The 21,710-nt window shown below is 44.5% G+C and overlaps 1 long non-coding RNA gene and 1 pseudogene across 1 annotated transcript; one reads left to right on the top strand and one right to left on the bottom strand.

The window, feature by feature from the left end:
• The first annotated feature begins 1,273 nt into the window (after positions 1-1,273).
• Positions 1,274-6,966, top strand: LOC120836598 (annotated as a pseudogene).
• LOC120836597 lies at positions 5,051-20,624 on the bottom strand. The gene is made up of 2 exons (XR_006076847.1): positions 20,550-20,624; positions 5,051-6,297 (listed from the first exon to the last, which is right to left on the bottom strand). It is a non-coding gene; the product is annotated as an uncharacterized LOC120836597 (long non-coding RNA).
• Between the last annotated feature and the right edge of the window lie 1,086 nt (positions 20,625-21,710).

Genomic DNA, 21,710 nt, shown 5'->3' with positions numbered 1-21,710 from the left:
CCGCAATGATTTCAAGCTTCCACCATGCTATTTACAAACACCATCGAACTTGTTGTTTGCAAGGTAATGACGTCACAAGGGGAAACCATAGGAGGGCGCCACCAAAACATCTCGCGGCTAATAGCCGAACTTTAAAAATGCTCGGAGCTCAGCACGCGTTTTCTCCTTTGCCAACCCCATTGCGTGGCTATGATTAACGTTGGCGGCATAGGATAGGCAACAAGCCACGTGGCCGCTTGTTCTGGCTCCGCGTTGAGGGGATGAACGATGCTCATATTTTTCGCATTTATTTGCCGACTGCCACTGCTTAGAAAGAAAAACTAAGGCAAGATTATTTGGTTAGAGAGTGATTCTGAGTAGTATTTAGGGAAAGTGAAAAAATCGTTTAATAGCCCCTTTAACCCACCTGGCACCGCAAACGCCACTTCGCGGCGTGTGCGCAACGTGAAACAGCGCGTGGCTTGGGCCGCCGGCGGCCCAAGCCACGCTGTCTTTTATTGCACCTCCGGAAAGGGAGTCCCGTTGACTGTGTGCTGCATTGACGGGCGTCGTCAGAATAATAAAGCTTCTATTTTGAGTGTTTTACAAAAGTGATGTCATAGATGTCAGAAAAAAAAAAATTTAGTCGGGGTGTGCGAATAGTGTTTCGATCCCAATAGCGTAGCGTCATCCCTGACTTCTGCAATGTTGAAAGAACCAGCCGCCTGGGCTTCCCTTGCACTGTCAAGGCATAAACATGACGCAGCACTATTCCAATCACTACTGGTACAACCCTATCACCGTACGCCACGTTCTTAACATAGGCAAATCAAAAGCTAAAGAATCATTTCATCTACCCGGCGACCGAATGGCCTATACGCAGAGAATCCACCGGCTCCGTGGCACTCTGGGTAGAGGGTAGAAAGAGGAGTTTATAAATTGCACTATAGGGAAGTGCCTTTTTTGTTGGCCGAGTAGGATAACCCGTCTCAGCACGCAGCGTGGAGCGAAATCTTGCTCTGCAGAACCTTCTGGGTTCAATCCCCACACCCGCCCGTTTCAATCTAAATGAGTTTCGTACCGGCACGGGTTCGTCCGGTCACAACTGCGCGATGCACGTTAAAAAGCCCAGGTTAGCGGTTGTACTGCAGTGGCTAAATTTCTCATCTACAGCTAAGAGACAGGTCACCCATCGAGGCGTACTGGCATCTAGGCTGTCTAAACGTACAAGCAACACAATTTTGTTTTTGTAGTTGCTGAGCTGGGGGGACCGGTGTGATCGTTCTTTTGAAAAATGCGTAAAACCATCCACATGCAAGTTGGCCAGTGCGGCTACCAAATCAACGCAGGGGTATGAAAGGTGCGGTGGTCATTTTAATTCATCTTGCAAACCGTTTCGCTGGAGTCATTGCGGTTTCCGGCTCTGGCAGTTGCTAGGCCTAATAAACCGTCATTCAAACCGTTAAGTGGGCCGTGTGTGTGTGTGTGTGTGTGTGTGTGTGTGTGTGTGTGTGTGTGTGTGTGTGTGTGTGTGTGTGTGTGTGTGTGTTTTAATTCGGAGTTTTTTTTGGGTTTCAGGATGCGGGCCGAAGGTCCCTGCATTATTCGCTTCAAATTTATGTCGCGTAATTCGGCACCTTACTCAAAGACTTTACCGGTACAGGGCGTCTTCATTATACCTTCGTTCGTTTCAATAACACCTTTGGTCCGTCCTTCATTTTACCTGCGAATTCCTTTTGTTCTCCGCTTCCGCCGCCTTAAACCTAGTCTTTTTTTTTTAATCTTTTGCTTGTTTTTGCCCTCCCCTGTCGCGATGTGTAACACTTAAGTTGACTTAGCCTGTTCTCTGCTGGACATTTTTTTCCCTTTTCCCGCCCACGTAGCCCGCAAGCCTCTCGCTTGCCTCTGCCGTGTTCTTTCGGCGCGCCATTTTAGGTAGCCTCGTTGCGTCTGAAAACTGCCACTTATTTTCTAGCGGCTTTCCTTTTGTTCTAGGGAGGCACCTCTTTAGGCCTAAAATGTGCACTGCCTCTTCTCACGTCTTTTTGGGACCGGCGTTGACTCGTGCCCGGAATAACCTCGACCCATGAACCCGGTGCTGCTGCTGTAGAGTTTCGGAGAGTTGTTTGACTCTCTGGGCCGGTTTTCTCGAAGCGATGGTAAACCCATTTTGGTAAACCACGGTGCCTAGGAAGGAAAAAGTACCTAGGTACTGTAATAAACGGCTGGATATAGAACAACAATAATTATTTTTGATTGGGCAATAAGGTGCGCCATCTATCGGTGAAACAAGCCTGTCATTTTGTTTATCCTCTTTTTCCGCTGGTTGTTATCGATCTAGTATGGTATTTTAAGTCAAAATATAGTAATGTTGTACTTGAAAACCAATTTATTTGCTTCCGATGGTACGAAGAAATTTTAGCTACTATGCCGTAGTTTGTCGACGAATATTCGAAAATCTAAAAAACATTTTTTTTTCAATATGTTTCGCCATAAACAGCGCATAACTTTCCCGTGTTCCTTTCAGTCTGGCAACGCCGGTGCTGTAGTCTCGTTTTTGTTCCTTGCAACGCACGTTTCTGCGATTCCTGTTGATCTCAACTGTTTGCCCTCTCTTCCATTTGCCCAACCGATCCACCGGTGACGAAAAGCTAAGCTTCTCGTCACCGTTGAATCGCTGACCACCGGGGATACGTTGAAACCTCGATGCTGTCGGCATACTGTCGGCGCACGGCGAACAAAAAAAAACAACAGTACAATGTCCCAGCTGTTACCAGGAACGAAGACTTTATTGTAGATAACCCCCTCTCTCCGCAAAGTAAGCGCGGCTCACGAGTTGGCATGCATAGTGTAACAAATTAAACGTGTTAGAATAAATATATACCAACACTCGTTCGCAAAACATTTTTTTACTCACCATAAAAACACTTGCAAGGCTTATGTACCGTCATATGTCTTGGATCCCGGACTGCTGAAGAGTGATGCGTTCGCGGAATGCTGCCGTCGGTTAATTTAGTAGTCCCTCTGAACTACCGCTTTGCTTGACGTGCTAATAGGTTGATGGTGCGTCATTAAAATAACAGCCGGATCGAAATGAATGTTCAGCAGAACCAAGCAGAATTATTAGCCCTCGTTGAGCGACGCCACGGCCATTTTGCTTCTAGGTACTGCTCCTCCCTCGGCGGAGGAGCAGTACCTAGAACTATTGTCCCTAGAATTCTCCCTTCTAGGGACAATAGTTAACTTTAAACCACGGTTCGCGTTCGAGAAAACGGGCCCTGGTAGTTTTTTAATGCGATAGCAAAATTTAGCTACTTCACCCGGTTTTCGCGATACGGGATCTGGCCTCGAATGCGCCGCGCGTATGCGCTGCGCATACAGGACGTTCGCATACGCATGACGTCCGCATACGCAGGAGCCGCGCGTATGCGGACGTCGTCCTGTAGACGTCCCCTTTGAGCTCGTCCTAGACGTCGTTCTTGAGGCTGTCCTAGAGGTCGTCCTTGAGATCACCCTATAGACGTCGTCCTTGAAGTTGTCCTGAGATCGCCCTAAAGGTAGTCCTAGACGTCGTCTTCCTCGACGTCGTCGCAGCAAGCGGATGAACCCGCGCCGCGTATACACAGAGCGGCAGTACGAACACATTCACATCTGCGCCCAAGCTACGAAGCAATTATCGGTTTGAGTTCAGTTGGTTGGTAGATTGTCAATGATGGGGGTGAAGCAGCTCGAGCATTAAACGATTACACAGATACAGGACAAGACACACACGTAGTTGCAATGATGGTGGGGAAACAGCTTGAACATTAAACGATTACACAGAGACTGAAGATTGAACGGTTACACAGGGACGAAGCAAACACTCAATTTCGAAGTGGCGCGCTGCAGTCGTGGTGATGTCAATGATTGCGTCGCAAACTATTCATAAAAGAAGTGTTCACTCAAAATTAGCGTCGTCGCATTCAGTGAGCTGCATCGTTCGTCTCATGATGAATGCTATCGCAATTCATAGACGACCGAAAATAGTGGTTTCTTCAGTCAATTTTCTTTTCCCTGCAGTTGTTGTTGGTAATCTCCGGCGAGCACGGCATCGACCCAACCGGCTGTTACCATGGCGATTCGGAGCTCCAGTTGAAGAGAATCAACGTGTACTACAACAAGACCTCTGGTACTACATTGTCTCCTCACCTTAGGCGTTTAAAAATAAAGAAATAAAAAGTGTATTGAATTAGGGATTGACGTGAAGAACCTGGGGTGCATTGTGGTACTTAGCGATCACTGTAGTTAACTGAAGCAAGAGTGCAGGTGAGCTGGTTCAATGCTGACAAGGTAACCCAGGAGCGAGGGGAAAACGGGACGGTCAGCACAAAGCTACAAAAAGCTTTGTGTTGTCTGTCAAGTTTATTTCCCCCGTTCCTGAGTTACCATGACTGCAACATTTATTTGGATCATGTTAGATCAAGCGAAGGACTGTTGGTTAACTCGTAATTTTTGGGTCTCTGAAATTTAATGTTTACGTCTCGAGATGCATTTCTCAATATATTTCAATTCTCACGTAACATCCCCATATCGTTTATGAAACGGGTCAAATCATTGGTAAAGGGTTGGAAATTTGCTGCGACATTTCAATTAGTTGTCATGCACCCTTTATTTAAGTCTGTAATCTTTAAATTAAAATGTGGCTCGCGTTGACCTCCTTCCTTACCTCAAAGGTGGAAAGTATGTGCCGCGTGCCCTCCTGGTTGACCTTGAACCGGGAACTATGGACTCCGTGCAGTCCGCACCATCTGGCCAGCTCTTCAGGCCGGAAACCTTGTGTTTGGTGAGCACCTTCCACTTTCTGGTAGGCAGGCGACGCACGTGCTGCCTGGTTACTGGCTCCATTTTACAAGCGGTAACGTGCACATGGTTCCGCTCCAGTCTTCACTTCTCCTCCATGAGCACGGTAGAGTAGTACAGCTGACGTAAAGTTGCAGCTGAAAGGTGTGTTTCCTAACACGTTTCTATGTTGTTCGCGGATGACAGAATTTCATTCGCATATGAGTTTGGAAGAAAACAAAAACAAAGCTACTAGAAAAGTACTTACTTTTATTGGACATTGGGAGTGTGAGCTGCATTTATTTTGTTACAATATTTTAGCATTTTTTAGACACTCGGTTTTCGCCAATAAACCGATGCAATGCGCTTGTAAAAAGACTGGGAAATGCTGCAGTGCCGCTTTTTGCTAGGTGCAAGCATTACATGGTTATGTCTAAACAAACGCGACTGCGCCTACTGGCTAAGTGAAACGGGCCTATACGTGCATGGCACGTGACGTCATATGGCACCGTGCCAGCCCACATCGCTTCGTACCCTTTTTGTGCTCGTACCTTCTGCAGCATACATTTCGCAAAATCGAATTTGTTCTTCTCGGCAAGGCACGCCGAGCAGAATAAATTCGATGTTTCGAAATGTGTACTGGAGAAGGTACCGGCATCTGAGCATGGTCCGGAGCAAAGGCGGCTGATGTGACGTCAATGCAAGCCATGTATTTGCCGCTGAGCAGTAATGGGATGCGCGTCGACTAGCCACGAACCAGTCCTTAAAGGCCAACCTACAAAATCTTCTGTCGGGCAGAAAACCGGTTCCCAGTGTCCCTCTCGCCATTCCCTCACACTCATCTCTCCTCGCCATACAGGAAAGAGACTCGGAGCTACTCCCCGCGGCAAGGAGGGTCCTCCTCTCTCTTGAATGGAAAGGAGGAATTAAGGGAGAGTTTCCTTCTTTCTGGCTACTTCGGCCTTTAAGCTGTCGGTGGCTACAACACTTTGAGTGCATGTTGCATAAAACTTGGGTTGTTAGTTCTTGCATAGTTAATACGTATTCAGCTAGGGAACGAACAAGCAGATTTGCTCCACATGGCCGCAGGTTGTGCCACCTCGGGTGTTTGTCCTAACGAGGTGCTGGGTCTGTACAGGCCAGAGTAGTGCCGGTAACAACCGGGCCAAGGGCCACTACATGGAGGGTGCGGAGCTGGGGGACTCTGTTTTGGATGCGATGCGCAAGGAGGCAGAGGGCTGTAACTGCCAGCAGGGATTTCCAGCTGGTCCCCTCCCTTGGTGGAGGCACCGGCTCGGGCAAGGGCACCCTGTTCATCTCCAAGATCCGATAGGAGTACCCGGACAGGGTCATGAACACCTTTAGCGTGGTGCGTTTCCCCAAGGTCGGCTCCCTTCATCCCACTGTCCTCTTTTCATGCAGGTGTTTCGCTGTTGCTCTTGGATCCAAGGTATAGAGTGGAACCGCATGAACTGGCCCAGTGGCATCCAGGCTGGGGCTCTAGGAAAGCAATGTGTGGAGCCCCGGATATGTTACTCTGTGAAACAAGGTTGGAAGGGACTGCCAGAATACATACTATCACGAAGCGGCAGCCGGTTCCATACCTTAGCATGCCAGCGCACCCCAAGCAGGAGCTTACTCTTTTCAGCTAGCATTAAACTGGATCGGCTTGTTTTGCCATGGCCAGCACCACTTTATGAATGAGTTTCTGGTTTTCTGATTGGGTTCTTATTGTCTGTTTTCAGGTGTCGGACACCGTGGTGAAGCTCTACAACGCCACCCTGTCGGTGCACTAGTTGGTGGAGAACACAGACGAGACTTTCTCAATGCCACCGAGGCTGTCTACGACATCTGCTTCGGTACACTGAAGCTCACCGCACAGACCACCGGCGACCTCAACCACCTGGTCTATGCCACCATGTCTGGTGTGACCACAAGCCTTAGGTTGGTATTCACTCTTGTAAAGCACTCAGTGGAGGCTTTCTATTGGGTTCTGGAGCCAGTGACTGAAACTTATCGTAGGCAATTCCCAGATGACTGATATTTTGCAGATATCGCTTTCTCTTTTTATAATTTTAGGTTTCTGATAGCTCCATCAACCCCCTGTGCAGTATTGATTTGAGTATCTCTAGGTCTTACTTTGCATCTTTTTACTACTGCTAAGTCTTGATGACTGTTTTCGTCCATGGACTGCACAAATCTATTTCTCAAGTTCGAGCGAGCTCGGGGCTTTCATAGTCACTGTAAAATACTGTACCCTCGTGCAGTGCAAGAATAATTTTGGTCAACGTGCTTGTGATAGTAGCGTTGGCTTCGTTCGATCATGAATTGAAACTACTAGTGCCAAAGTCGTCGGTTGTTAAAATGGTTGCACCACTTGTCTTACTTGACGGCCGCTTTGTGTTTCCCAGCCGTGAAATAAAGTCGGCATCGCCAGTGTTTCTCCACCCGTCGTCTCCAGCACAGCTTTTTGCCGTCGCCGACATCGAAGTATGAGCCACTGCAATTAACCTAACGAACCTAAGCAAGTGATGTAATAGCACGTAGCGTTCGACAAAAAAGAGAGTAAAATCCTGTCTCTGAGATTCGAAAGCAAAAATACATATCGTCTGTATCTGTTGTTCTCTATTCTATATAACCGCACTTTAAATCTTTCAGAATATTTTATCACCAAACTTTTCCGTTTAGTTTTGGAGGTGTTTTACCAGCCGTGTTTACCAACGCCAGATCAAGTCTAGAAATCTCTGCTAAGTAATGGGGTTGTTTTCTGGCTGTGCAAAGTAATTCCTTTTTTTTTTTAATATATGGCATTCAAATGAAGGACTTTATGGTGTTTTCAGCTTCTGTTGTTCACTGTTAACTGTGCGCATCCTTAGTAATGGTTGGTGGCATGGATTATTAAAACTGTCATATATTTTGCTTGCTTCACAGCCTTGGTCCCTTCCGCATACATTGAGCTGCTCTCTCAAAAATGTACACGGAGGCCGACAATACAGTATGCACCAAAAGAAAAAGGTTGAAATCGCTGCTGCCGCTACACTGATTTTCAAAGAAATGCGTTATCATTTCGCACAGTGGTTATAAATAACAAAGCACGCTGGATGCAGTGTCTCAGCCCTTTCCCGCGGAGTAAACATTTCCGAAAGCTCTCTTCTCCCTGCTGCAAGCTAGCGCCACTAAATGAGCTGCATGCGCTTAAAGTATCGATACTCCGTTCTCCGACATTGTTGTGGGCGCCGCCATTTTGGCTCGTATGCAGAGCAGACGCAACTGCCGATCGTCAAGATTCAAAAGTGCGATTTCTCAGCATTAGATTTGGTGTTAGGAAGGTCATGTAATATTTCTTTATTATGTTGAGAAATGTGTAACCATTTGTGGAAGGCGGAAAAGCGTTTCCAGTGATTTCAGATAAAGTTTCAGGTAATTGGCAACCATGATTTTGAGACATAATATGGCCAAGTTTCGTTACTCTGAAGTGTAGCTTTTTTAGTGGCAGTATAGTGCAAGCAGATCAGTTAACTCAGTGTGTGCATATAAGACGTGCACGCGATGCGCGGAAAACGACAGAGCCATTTCGTTGCGCGAATTTATTCACCGCAAAAGTGCGTTTAATTCTATGGCGGATTGTTGGCGGTTTCGTGCAAGCGGCGTCGTCGATTTTGTTGGGCCTTACGTTGCCGCGCATGCTGTGCATACCGGAGTGACGACACCGTGCGCTTACAGCCCGGTGAAATGGTAAGAGGACTGCGCGTCAAGAACGGCGTGGCAGGCGTGGCAGGTTGAAGAACGGAACCGCAGCCCGTGTGCGTCCACAAGTCTGCAAAGTCGGCAGCAGGAGCTTCCGACTTTGGAGATTTGTGAGTCTCCAAAGTCTCTAAACTCTGATTAGAGTTTAGACAAATCATGTCTAAACTCTCACCACTGTCCCGTATGCAAATTTCATTTAATACAATCACATCATCTAGCTTGGACAGCTTCAGTGATCTCCCAGTTTTTCGCCGGAACTTGGCAAGCCTAGATGAAAGTTGAAACTCTATTACATTTTGTGTGAAGTGTGCGACCTATTTGTAGTCATGCTAATTTGTACATTTTAAGCTGTGAATGTGCTGTGTTTCTTCTTTTTGTCTTGTGTGCGCCAATGTGAAGACCCGCGTGGTTGTTTTTGGGCACATGGAATAAACAAATTATTATTATTATTATTATCTCTCATTCCCCTTCCCTACTCAGAGTAGCCAGTCAGAAGATGTCTCCCGACTAATTTCTCTGACTTCCTTTTTTGCCTGTCAATAAAAAAAAAAAGGACGACGACGACGAGGACGACGACGATGACGTCGATGTCGTTGTCGTCGTCGGGACGACGAGGACGGCGATGACGACGAGGTCGACGATGACGACGAGGAGGACGACAATGACGACGATGACGACGATGACGACGAAGACGACAACGAGAACGACGACGACAACGACGAGGAGGAGGACGATGACGTCGACGGCGGTGACGATGACGACGACGACGATGACGAGGACGACGAGAACGGCGGTGACGACGACGACGACGGTGACGTCGACGTCGTGTTGCCTTTGACAAGAAAGCGATAATAATCCCTGGAGAAGAGAAACAAGGGGAACAAAGGAATTATCGTTATAATTGTCCAGCTCGCCTGCACTCTGCATTAATTGCATTATCATCATAACCTTAAAACGCAGGCCGTTCACCCCTGTTGGTGTTAGACTAGCGGCAGCTGTTAAAACCCGTTTCCGCTATTGGCGTCTAGCTTCTTAAAAAAAAAAAAAAGAAAAAAAACGCATCTCCACGTGGCAACGTTACTAAACCTCTCAGTTGGGAAACCGCCATAGAAACTGCTCTGAAAAAGTGTCCCTGATCTGTCCTCGAGCACCGAGCTAATGGCGAACACAACGCCGCCATTTCTCCCGCAGCGACCACTCGAGGAACTGCACGTGACGTCTATTTTGGCTTTAATCGGCCATTTTGGCGCCGAAACAGATACAGCGTAAGAGGTTACAAGGGTGCCACCCCCGTCTCCCCAGCGGACGCGCCGCGAGTTACTGCCGAAGTTAAAATGCACCTAGGTCGGGACGCGCTACCTGAAAGCACCGCTGAGGCATGGTTGTATAAAAACAATATTAACTGTGCCCGAAAACTTTGGAAACTAAAAATCTTAAAAACATCACCCGTCCTTCATTTTGTACTAAACTCCAATAAATTTCATACAAAAAGAGTTTTTTCCGTTTGTTTTTACGCAAAAACATGCTTTCTAAAAGCTGAATGTGACCACAGTACAGACAAATGATAAAGAGTGGCGCTGTTTTCGTATTCAGCTCGGTCTCGGTCACACCAACGGCCCAGGTTTCGACGGCGAGTTTCCCAACTGAGTGTTTTAGTAACGTTGCCACGTGGTGAATGATGATGATTGGGGCGGAACTCTGGTGGTGCTTGTCTGCGTAGACGCTGAGCCGCAGCATGCCGAGCATTTCGTTCGTTTTCATTCAGATCACGATGCGGTCAAATGCTCAGATGCGTATATAACCACGTTCCATACAACACATTCTCTTTCTGACATGGATGAAAACGAACGAAAGGCTTGGCATGCTGCGGCTCACCGTCTACGCAAGCAAGCACCACCAGAGCTTCGCCCCAATCAACATCATTCACCACGTGGAGATGCGTTTTTTTTTTTTTTTTTTTTTTTTTTTTTGCCATACACGAGCACGGGAGCACGTGCTCAGGTGCTCGGGAGCACGTGCTCACGTGCTCGTGAGCACGAGCACCCTACGCCGGACTACCACTGTAGCCGGACATCGGACCGACATATGGACATGGCTAGCCCCTAGGGGGCTTCGCCCTAAAAAACACTTCTTTCTTATGTGGGAGTCTTCTGGGGTTACACTGCGGCCAGTAAGCTTGTGTAAACTGAAAAACATGCCAACCCAGGGTTGTTGCACGGTCCCCTTAAAGTGTAGATAAAGCCCGAATCTTCCTGGCGCTTTATTATCGGCGCCTCTGCTTTATTGTCCCATGGAAATCCCACAAGCAATCGGGGGGATTGGTGGCCGAGTGGTCTAGCGCACATCAGTTCGGAGCGCGTGGAGCGAAAGCTCGCGCTGCAGAACCCAGGGATCCAGGGTTTTGCAGCTGCAGCAGGGTTTCGATCTGGAGGAGCATCGTACCGGCGTGCGGTGGCACTAGTCGATGCTCATCCCGCACGCCACGCAGTAGATCTAGATACACATCTAGATCTACTGCGTGGTGCACGTTAAAGACCCCAGGTTAGCGGTTGTACCGCACTGGCTAAATTGCTCATCTACAGCTGAGACATCAGACGCCCACTGAGGCAGACTAAGGGCTCATTCACACTGGAAGCGGATCCGCGTTCGCAAAGCGGTTGCGAACGCGGTTGTATAAGGATTCAGTACAATTGCACGCGCATTTGATGACATCAAATGCGCGTGCAATTGCACTGGATCTTCATACAACCGCGTTCGCAACCGCTTCGCGAACGCGGATCCGCTTCCAGTGTGAATGGGGGGTAACTTCCGGCTGTATAAACATACACGTAACAATTTTTTTTTTTTTTTTGCACAAGCTATTGCGTTTGATTTGTTTCCCTCTATTTTTACAGCGTTTCGTGCCCAACTGAGTTATCATGAGACTGGTTAGGCTCCCAAATTCAATTTGCATTTTTTTAATTCTTGATACGTCGAAATAGAAGATAGATTTGGGCGACTTGGCTCATTACTAGAATAAAAAAATATTAAACCCTACGAAAAATACAAAGATGATGTTTAAGAACAACATATACTAAAACGACTTAATTTTCGCGAGGACCTAAGTTTCGCGAATTTCGCGAGTCGCCTACGATTCGCGAAAAATAGGTCTCGCGAACAATTCCGGTAAAATGTAGGGCTGGACTATTTGAGCGATTAACCTACCAATTAAGCAATTCCATGCTTTAATCGAGATTAATTTTTTTAACCACTTAATCGATCAAATTTTGACGAACAAAAAGGAAGTAAATATTCAACGGATTCACCACGCAGATGTGAACGAGTACACCTGTATGAAGGTAATCTTGAAATTTTGACCTTAAGTAAACTCTAGGGGCGAGGTTGGTAACCCTAAACAAGGTTATACGTGTCCCGGCCGCTTGAACGTCGTGCGAGTGTCCGTTCGGTATTCTCGGTATTCTCGGAGAATATCAGCGAACCTTTTTGCCTTCGTGGCTGGAGTAATAATTTGTAAGTGTGGGTGTCTTTGGACTGCTATCAACTACACATCAAGGTTGATTTAAAATTTGAAATTATACGTCGCGCCACTTATCACATATACAGCGGAGGCAAACATTTCTGTTTTGACATGTTTGAACTATTATATATCAAAATGAACGAAACCGATTAATCGGCTAAAGGGTGTCGATTAATCGGGTTACAATTGTTAATCGACGCCTAGCCCTAGTAAAATGTAAACACATTGGAATCTATATTCAGATCCCACTACGTCGCGAAAATGAGAACCCGCGAATTATTTCAAAACTTGAGCTTTGACCTAAATCGCGAAATATATTGAGCACGCGAAAAATATGTCGTTTACAATATTCTTTTTTTTTTTTTTCTGCATATATAGAAATTTGAAATTCATGTAAGAGAGTCGTCACCTCCATTAGCCACACTGCAACGGACGGAGCTTGTGTGCGCCAACGCAACCTGGGGGAGAGCACGGCAACCTTCTTTCCGTAAGGCGATCAGCATTTCCTATTGCGACTCCGAGATGGCGCCACCAGGCTTCAATCGTTAGGAGCTCCAGTATCCACAAGAGGAGGTAAAGAGCATATTGGTCGCAATGGTCGAGCTGAAATTTATTTGCATGTTTTTTTTTTCTCTCTCTCTCCACTACATTGACCCTTATGTCGGAGTACACCGAATGCCTTGAGCACAAGCTCACGGCCTGCTCCATTTCATTTTATGTTTGACGAAGTGAATACGTATGCTGCATTGGCTATGGACCACCGTGCTATGGACAAAGCTCTGTAAGATTCAAGATTCAGATTCTCATCCTGGAAACAACCAGGGCTTGACGTATTATAGTCCGTTGCAACTCAAAAAAGGTAGAGCGAGGGAAAGGAAGGCCGTGGAGGAGAAAGCAGACGGAACGCTGGAAGGAGAGGGGGAAACCTACTCCTCTCTCTAGCGTTCCGCCTGCTTCCTCCTCCCTAGCATTCCTGTCCCTCGTCCTACCCTCTTGAGTTGCATCGGACTATAGGAGTAGAGAAGCCCGCAGCCCTCGCAAGAGTAGGAAAGGGGGGGGGGGGGGGGGGGTGCTGGGGACGAAACGTCAAAGCTGCATGTCCACTTTTTATGTTACCGACTCAGGGAAAGATGTTGACATTTACCAGAACAATTCTAAAAATGGCGACGCATTTTCGTAGTAACGCCTTGACTCAATCCACGCTTTGCTTTCTTACACGTACCGACAACGATTATTTTGGAACTTGACGAGATACGAGTTGTGACGCAGAAACGAAGCTTAAAGCGATAACAACGTAACGTGGTGTCTTGATTCCTCAGTTTTGTTTTGTGCACCAATGTTCGTTGAAAGGTGGTGCACGCGCCTGGTAGATTGAATCAGATGCAGCTCCTTGTAAGAAAGAAGCAGATTAGCGGGCTTCACTGCCAAGTTGAGACACCCGAGAGTTCGGACCAGTACTAGGGCATCCAAAACAAACCCGGTCGCCATATTGCTACCAGTGTGATCCGTGATTTGTTAAAGGGAAACTGAATCGGTTCTGTATCTGAGAAAACTAAAAACGCTTAAATTGTCTTTATTTGACTCCAGGATTAACAAAATTATATTTCAGATTGGTCTGCTAAGTAGCCACAACAGCGCTTTGAAAATAGCGCTGAAGCCCGCCCCGCCTCCTTCTCGGCGCGTTCGGTGGGAGGAGGGAATCGTGACGTACATAGATCTCAACATTCCCGCGCCTTCCGCAAGCCTTATCTGAGGAGTCAAAAGCGCTGGAGACGCTCCCTCACAAGCGGCACGCGCGAGGCAATTGAAACCGCTGGGCATAACGTCACACCCAGTGGTTAGTTTTTCGGTTCAAATGGTGGTGATATCCCAATTCACGGGACAGAAATACGCAATAGTTCACCTCTAACTCGAATTCTTTCAACATCATCTTCTCTTGTTCACGATGTCGTAGAAAGACACGCATGTTTTTCGTTGCGAATGACTACACGATTCGACTGTCAATGAGGACAGAGCAAGTAGATGGGCTAGTCATGACGGTGTTGTTCACTCTCACGGTAACGGTAAAGGGAAATCAAGTGTGGTGCTCCGTAAGAGATCGAGTGAGTCTGCAGCATATAGAACGTCAGCATGGTGCCCCGAAATAACTGACTTTGCAGACGTCGGCGCCACCCGGTGCAACACAGGGTGTTACAACCCTATGAAACGAGCAGATACGAGATGATGCATCGAGGTCTGAAAGCACGAACGCTCGGAATAGAGTCACTGAGTACTTTTCAGAGAATTTCAGCCACAACAAACATTCTGGCCGCGCTCGACCACATGCGCCTAACCTGTTTCGTCGAACGAATAAGGGGAGGCAGGCAGATATACTGCATAGCCGGCACTGGTGAGAAACGAAAAGAGGAATCGCCTGTTTAACTCATACCCACCTCCCTCGATCTAGTATAGGCTCGCAAACACATGGAACTTTTTTTTTTTTTTTCATCACCACTTACTTGCAGGGTGGATCACCTCCAAAATTAATCCCACCCATTTTTCGCCGGTGACGCGTGAAAAACGAAAAAACGAATCGCCTGTCAAGCTCAGATCAATCTCACTTGACATACGAGGTTATATTGAAACGTTTCCGGAATCACGGCTAGGGGACTATTTTTTCAAACTATTTTTATGTCCTATGAGCAGGACGGCGCACAAAAAGACAAGGACAGAGAGAAGGAACATGCACAAAACACAAGCGCTGACTGGCAACTGAATGTATACACAAAAGAAAGGAGAAGAGAACGTTCTGAAAGACACGCAGTGCGCGCTGTGCGCGTCGAACGCGACACAACACCTTTTAACTACGATGTCTTTGCCCTATTGTCCGATCTAAAAGCAAAGTTTCTGTTTCAAGCAGTGTCACTGATGGGTGGCTAATGTAACAGCCCCAAAGCTGTTAATGCAATGCGCTTCTAATATTTCGCGAGTCGTCTTGTCTTGATAATGTCCAATCATTGTTGTATCTTTAAGAATCGGAGAACACGAGCAGGAATTGCAGTGTACGGGTTGCAATGTACGGAATTACAATGTACGGGTTCAGTTACGAGTTAGCGCTTGTGTGTTGTGCATGTTCCTTCTCTCTGTCCTTGTCTTTTTGTGCGCTGTTCTGTTCAATATGTCGTCATAACAACTTGCCCAACTTAAAACACTTCTGCTATTCTTATGGTCTGTGTTGGCAACCCTTTCGTATATGAAATGACCGCAAATGTGATTGATATCTAAAAAAGTCTGACTTTGACAAAGCATTCTAGTCGAGCAACCATGAACATTTTCAGTGATGGATAAAAACGAACTACGAGCGGTCAACAAAGCTTTATTTTTTTTTTTTAGATAAAGAAAGTTGCGACGGAAATCAAATCCAGGTTGAGCGCTGTTCTTGAGGACTCGTCACCTTCTCTTTCCGCCGTGAGTTTTTGGGCTTCCGAATTCAAGCGTGGTCGTACAAACACAAGTAATGATCCACTTTCACGACGTTCAAAATCAGCTACGACACCAGAAATTGTGGATAAAATCCAGGACTTGGTTTTGGAAGACCGCCGCATAGAAGTGCGTGGAATTGAGAAAGCAGTGAGCATCTCTCCTGAATGAGTTGTGTATATTTTACACAATCAATTGGGATTAAAAAATACGTTCTGCAAGATGGGTGCCGCACTTCCTTAATCAGTACTAAAAGGCTGTCCCCAATAATACCGGCATGGTGGTATGCGTTTACGTGTAGTTGAACTATTAATGAACTAGACAGACAATACACATACCGCGGTCCCTCAATAATACGCTTTCTAAGCCTTTTTTTTTTGGTGATGTTTACGGGTGTTTTGATTTGATATAGAAAAGACTTCGAAGAGTATTTGAACTAGTTCAGAACTTACGTTTTCCGCCATTATTCTCAACACTTCGCCGAAGATGTCGTGCTAGTAGACGCGCTCTTTTTGCAGAGACTGTGCAATATAAAAAAAAACTAAATTTTTGCTAATCGGTCGACACTTAAGAAAACTACAGTTTTATTCAATTCAATTCGGCTTTGTCACTGACATGGTAAGAAACGCATGATGTGGATGAGTCTCAAGTATTTTACTAGCGCTCTGCAGCCTGTGAGACTTCATCATTAGCCGATAAGAAAGCCGAAGGACCAATCACGAAGCGAGAAGCGTGAACATTAGAAACCACGCCCTGCCCTTAAGCTGTCGGCGATTATAGAGACTTCTGACCCATTCTGTAGTGGCCTGTAGGCTGTGCGATGCCCTGCACTTGGTTTCATCTTAAGTCTAAGCGCATGCAGCCGGCGCCACCAGCCCATGGGGAAGAGCGTCAGATGTGCAACACCACGGCACTGGTGTCTTGTTGTTTGCCTGCTATATCTGGTTAAACCAATCAAGCGCCATGACTTCGCCACGAGATTGTGTGTCTAGTTACTCTAGTATGTGTGCTCGCGTTTGTACTACGTCTTCTAGCCTTTGACTATGCTCCTATTTGTTGCGAAAGGAAGTATTGTAACGCAATTAAACAGTAATATTAGAATTTTTATTTATTTAAAATGCAACAGGGTTTTTATATATTTATAACTAAGATCAAAGAGTGCTATCAAGTAGCGTTTCCGCATTAAAATTGCGATTTTAAAAATACAAAATAAAATTGGATGATTCTTGTATGTATAAAATAATCGCCAAATTAAACTATGAGATGTTGTTTATACGCGAGACGAAGAGTTGACAAGTGAATATAAAGGATGATAAGAAATAGGCTGAATGCAGACATAGAGAAAGCTCTTCGTTCTTGATTATAATGATCAGCCCAAAATATAAAGGGTCAAGAGAGTCTTATTTCACTCCTACGTGGTGTCATTCTAAATCAGCTTAAGAATGATAAGGCTTTTTTTTTTTTGTCCTTTTTTTTTACCTGGCCAACAAGTTCATGGCGTACTTCTTAAATTTTGGAGCTTCTTTCATATCATCTTGATTTCGTTGTAGGTTTTATTTGTATATGAATTCCGCCGCAACTTAATATTCAATGTTCATTTCGCCGGTGAAAGAGACAAAGCTAGCGATGTTTCTTCAGAATCTAAGTAACTACACAGCACCTAGGGCAGATAAAGAAAAAACTGCGCCGATCAAAACTGTTTCGTACCTTGCAGGCCTTTACCTAGCACATATTAGTACCCCATCGTTAAGGACAAGTATATATATATAACAAAATTTAACTTGCAAGTAAAAAGGTGTAAATAACGGCAGAAGAATTATGGTGCAACCCTTATTATCCAAAATCCTGAAACATGTAATCAATATATGGCTTTCTAATTTATTTATTTATTTATTTCAATACCCTCAGTGCCTACGGCATTATGACGGCCGAAGAATACGGCCGTGACGAAATGAAATGGCTTTCGTAAAAGCGAATAAAAAAAAAAAGTCACTTACATACTGAAATAAACTAATCAATAATTTCCTAGAGCAGCTATACTACTGTATAAATAATTTAACCCTTCACAAGGCGTTTTATTTATTTAAACATGACACTCTTCTGAAACGCTGATACGTTATTATTTTATGGATTATATATAGGTTCCGTGATTTCTGAGTTTATTTTTCGGAGTTTATTTTTTGCCGAAAATTCTGAGTTTATCAAAGTTTATTTATGGTTGATTCCCGATTCTCCAAAATTTGAAGTTTCATTCCTCAGTGTTTTCTATTAGAAATAAATAAATAATATCCGGGTGTAAACGTATGCAGGACAAAAAAAGCGTTTGTATCAATTAATATTTGCTTCGTTGTATTTGGCACTGGTGCCATTATTAGTGGCAATAATAATTTGTCCTTTTCGGCAAAGTTGCACACAAGTGTTGCTTCGATAAATGTCGATACCTTAAAATTAATAAACTCTTCGAGGTAGTCGCTGGGAAGCTTGTATTCATTTTATACTATTCCATCAACCTACCGCGCGGCCGCGCGAGGTAGAGTGGTAAAGGATGTTACAACTCTCCCTCTTCCCCATTTTATGAAAACTCTATGGTTCATAGCTTTCACTGTCACAAAACCACAACTTCTCCTTCCTCTAAAGCACAAATAATATGACCCAAACTGGAAACATAAATAGTGACTTCTGTTGTGACCCGAAAGTACAATGACCTGCTGTCCTGGATGAAATTCGAAACATAAGTGTGGTGGCATTTTCCCAGGACCATTGACTCTACGCGCTGATCAAACCATTAATTGTAAAATACTTTTGTGTGTGTATGTGTGCGTGCAGGGGGCGGAGGAATTGGAACACCGAAATTCACAGTTTATCGGATATATCCGAATTGACCAAACTTTTACCGGGGTGGAGTTTTTCGGATTTATCCAAAGACACGGAACAATAATTATATAATAGAGCATATTTATGCCGGAGATAAAATACATCTATTTATGTGACATAAACATACAGCTATTTTTGTGCCGAAAAGAATACAGCTATTTATGTGATTGATCACAACATGTGAAAATCAATGCGTTTGAAATGAAGAGCACACATCGAAGAAACGTACACACCAGTCGCTCACTCTTTTCATTGCGCTATGCATCACTACCTCGCTCAAATTTACACTCGTCTAAAGCCCTCCCTTACATTCTTGGTTTTCAGAAACCCTATACTGGGCACATTATAGAAATCGTGAATTCGTTCTAATATATATGTATCTATTAGCACCTTGAGAACATTTAAAGATCTCCTTCCCTAAGAAACTGTAACAGCATTTTTAACAGGAGACTCGTACGTGAAAAAGTGGAAGACAACCCCAAACAACGCTTTTTCTGTTATTTATGGCTGTCTTTCTGTTAGTTCCAGTTTCCTATCAAATATGAATGTCGCAGTTGGTTCACGTGTCATCTATACTGCCGTGTCATTGTACAGCTAGTTGAAAGTTTGGGTCAATTAAAGTGTGTGCCATACAATAAAAGCTAATGAGAGGTTTCTGAGGAATCAAAAAGCGAGAAAGGCGTTTTCTTTTAATTGAATATAGAACAATCGCTAATCTTATCCTAATATACAGGGTGTTTTTTTTTAAAGCTTTACAAATTCGTATAAAAAAAGCCGTGAAAGTTACACTTATGCCGCTTGTAGAGGTGAGTTATACGGCCAGGGGGACGTTATGTCGGTGGCTAGCCTTATCGATAAGTCGGTTAATTAATGAAAATTCGTTAACTAACTTTTAATTAGTGAAAATAGACATATGGTTCCAATTAGAAACTTAAAGAGCGTCATCGAAAACCACGAAATGAACTATTTTTAGAACGACTTAAAGCACGTGGGAAAGTCGGGGGCGCACTAAAGTTACCTCTCGTGCAGCGGGCGCAAAGCTAGCAGTGGCGGAACGCGGATGATTAGAATATCATCGCGTTCCACCACTGCTAGCTTTGCACCTGTTTCACGAGTGGTAACTTTAGTGCGTCCCCGACTTTCCCACGTGCTTCAAGTCGTTCTAAAAAGAGTTCATTTAGTGGTTTTCGATGACGCTCTGTAAGTTTCTAATTGGAACCATATGTCTATTTTCACTAATTAAAAAGTTGATTAACGAATTTTACTTAATCAGCCGACTTATTGCAAAGATTAGCCACCCACATAATGCTGGCCTGGCCGTATAACTCACGTGCACAAACCGCAACACTGTAACTTTCATGGCTTTTTTAAACAAATCTGTAAAGCTTTAAAAAAAATCGCCCATGTATATAGTGCAACGAAGTAGAGGGAAATATAAGCTTGTGCTAAAAAACATTTTCTTTACTGCTTTAAAAGCAACTTTTTGTTGCTATAAAGTGTACTTCAAAAAGATTCAATCCAATCACATAACTGACAACTTTACCATGAAATATTGATCAAATCAACAAGAAAGGGAGGATTTCATGTCAGAAAGTTATATCTAAGACCAGATAACTCTAATTTGTGAGCTTGATTCCAGCTTCCACCAAAAACAAAAAAAAATGTAGTAAAAGCTCAAATTAGTATAACTTATTGTACGCACTCGAGCTGTCTAACTTGAAGCGGAGTTTGAGTTCTCAGGTATGTTGGTACAAACTGAGCCTGTCCTACTTCAGGAGATGTCCGAGCAGGCACGTGTCCAGGGGGGGGGGGGGGGGGGGGGGAGCATCGGGCCCCCCTCGTTTCCCCCTCCCCCGAGATCTCCCATTTTGCTGGGGCCTTCACTCCCCTCTTCGCCTCATAGAGCGTGGTTTTCTACATCGGGGATCCACTGTAGCTAAATTGGCAGATGATCTAACATACTAATCAAGAACAATATATATATGCAATACTTGATGATGTACTGAATAAGTAAACAAATAAATAAATAAATAGGCTTATGAGTTTGTCCAGGTAAAATCACTAACTAAAGAAGCATACGTTAAAGGAGGCTAGCTGTTGTCCTCTAACTAAGCCAATCTCACATTATACGTAACATTTCTTGCATACGACTCACAGGCATGACCTCGTAGGGGTTCCGGCGGACTTCACGGAAGGTGGCTCTTGTGCACCCGAAGGTCCAAGGAGCCCTCCAAGAACTTTCGAAGCCTTCAAGAAGAAGTGGCAGGACAGTTTATTCCTATCGCTTTTTGGAACATAAAAAAACGCAGGATAGACTCCTCCCCAAAGCCCTCCACTCTTTCTACTTGAGCAGAGCGAACGCTGAAGAAACTGCGACAAACAGGTTAGATTTTTTTTAAATTTATCTATTTAATTTTGTTATCAACACTACTGTGTTGATAACAATAACCACCTTGTATCAACACTATATATAAAGATTTTAGTATTGAGCCAAGAGGCTTTGTATGTTGATTCATTATGACAGATGTTTTCAGAATTTATTTTCTAAGGAAAGTTGTAATTTAATAGCAGAAAAATTCTACCTAATCAGCTAGCACTATTCATTTAGGAAATAGGTGTTAAGACTTTTGAGGCAATAAACACTTGTCAATCCTTCAAAATCTGTTCACCGTAATGCTTCAGTTCCATCAGGACCAAAGAATGTATATTTCAACTTTTTTCGAATCTTTATAAATTTTTGAAGTATATTTTACCATTGGTAGTACATGCTTATATTGCAGGCAAGCACCGAAGCACCTTGCACAAAGAATGCCGCATTCATACTGTGAGGAACTTCGGCTTCACCAGCTATATGTGCGTGTATGTGTGACACAACATGAGCATACGAATACTTTCACGAAATGGGTACTTGTTGCAAAAATGAACTTACAAAGCCTGTCCAATGATACAGCGTGTCCCCTAAAAAATATTTAGTGTTTTTTCACTGCGAAAATACACTATGCATTGCTAAACGCTCAGTCTCCACTCAAATCTAGCGCTAGAAGTCCGGATCACGTGCCAATGTTTCAGAAATCGTCATCTTATTCGAAAGTTAGAAGTGATTTTCGGAAATCTTTAGTGGAAAAGTAAGGCCAATTCCTGTGATGTATCATGCCATTCATCTCCATGTGTTTGTGGGCAGCGATTTCCCTTCATAAAAATTCCGAAAGTCAAGTATAACGTTTGGATCAAATATCGACAAGCTTTGAAACTTTGTCATTTGGTCCAGACTGCTTGCGTTAAATTTGGGTGCAAACTGAGCGTTCGGCATTGCATG

The sequence above is a fragment of the Ixodes scapularis genome, unplaced genomic scaffold (assembly GCF_016920785.2).
Source record: "Ixodes scapularis isolate PalLabHiFi unplaced genomic scaffold, ASM1692078v2 PGA_scaffold9__187_contigs__length_104089568, whole genome shotgun sequence".
Lineage (NCBI taxonomy): Eukaryota > Metazoa > Arthropoda > Arachnida > Ixodida > Ixodidae > Ixodes > Ixodes scapularis.
This window is presented reverse-complemented; position numbering and strand designations above follow the sequence as displayed.